Source organism: Cynoglossus semilaevis, chromosome 4, assembly GCF_000523025.1.
Source record: "Cynoglossus semilaevis isolate Cse_v1.0 chromosome 4, Cse_v1.0, whole genome shotgun sequence".
In the NCBI taxonomy this organism is placed as follows: Eukaryota; Metazoa; Chordata; class Actinopteri; order Pleuronectiformes; family Cynoglossidae; genus Cynoglossus; species Cynoglossus semilaevis.
The window spans coordinates 2,709,160-2,710,165 of NC_024310.1; the positions used below are offsets into that span (position 1 = coordinate 2,709,160).

General features: G+C 54.6%; 1 protein-coding gene across 1 annotated transcript in view; it reads left to right on the plus strand.

Moving 5' to 3' along the window:
• Positions 1–48: 48 nt before the first annotated feature.
• Positions 49–1,006, plus strand: part of fat3a (FAT atypical cadherin 3a) — a 127,139-nt gene continuing 126,181 nt past the window's right edge. The window contains exon 1 of the mRNA XM_025054841.1: positions 49–188. The gene's annotated coding sequence lies outside the window, so the exon portion shown is untranslated. The remainder of the gene's footprint in view (positions 189–1,006) is intronic.

Below are 1,006 nucleotides of genomic sequence, written 5' to 3' on the forward strand. Positions count from 1 at the left end.
CCGCCGTGGTCAGCGGGTGCGCGCAGCAGCACCTCCAGAAGCAGCAGCAGCAGCAACAGCAGCAGCAGTAGTAGTAAAGAGGAGCGTCAGTGAGCAGTCAGTGAACAGAGTGTCGGAGCTTCTCCACTGCTGTGGATGATACCGAACAGGACGCGCTCCTCCTGCGGGATGACCAGCAGCATGGCCGGGTGAGTCTCAGCCCAGATTCGTGCTTTCAAAGTTAGAAGATGTGCAGGGGGGGAGAGAGACATGCGGTGCGACGCGACGCCGGGGACGCGTTTCCGGAACCGTTGGCGGTGGTGGTGGTTTTTTTTTTTTGGTACAAGGTGGGTGACCTGAGGCCGGAGCAGCTGCTGCCGTGTGGTCCACGGCCATGCGGGGATGGGCTGCATCTGCCTGGGCTTCAGACCTGGAGTTGTTCGGTCTGTGTGTGTGCGTGTGTGCACAGCCTGCGGGGCACCAGCCTCAGCTCGGACGGGACACACATGCGGTCCCCGCCGCAGCAGCAGCAGCAGCAGCCGGACCTGGGGTGTAATGTCGTTTTTTTTTTTTACCCCTCTCCCTTTCCCTTCCTAAAAATCTGAGATGATTAAATGGGGTTTTCAACCACGGCGTCGTGGAGTTCTGTCCCTGCAGGTTCGTCCGTGATCTGTTGAGGCAGGTGCATCTCTGGTTCTGGTTGCGCATTTGAATCTGCAACTTTGGTTTGGTGTCTGTGTAGGAAACAAACAAAAAATAAATTCATCGCAAATTCGATTGACTCTAAATGAGCAAAAACCCCTAGAGTGGTTTAACATCTGCAGCTGCAATGACTGTATAGTCCTTAATGATTGTGCATGAGGAGCAGGAGGAGCAGCAGGAGGAGCAGAAGGAGGAGTGAGGAGGAGGAGGAGGAGGAGGTCGGGACAGGCTGGATTTTTATTTTTTATTTTTTGGTTAAATAAAGGAACATGCAACGTGTGTGTTGCTGCAGCCGCAGACCCGCGTAAAAGCAACAACTGGAGCC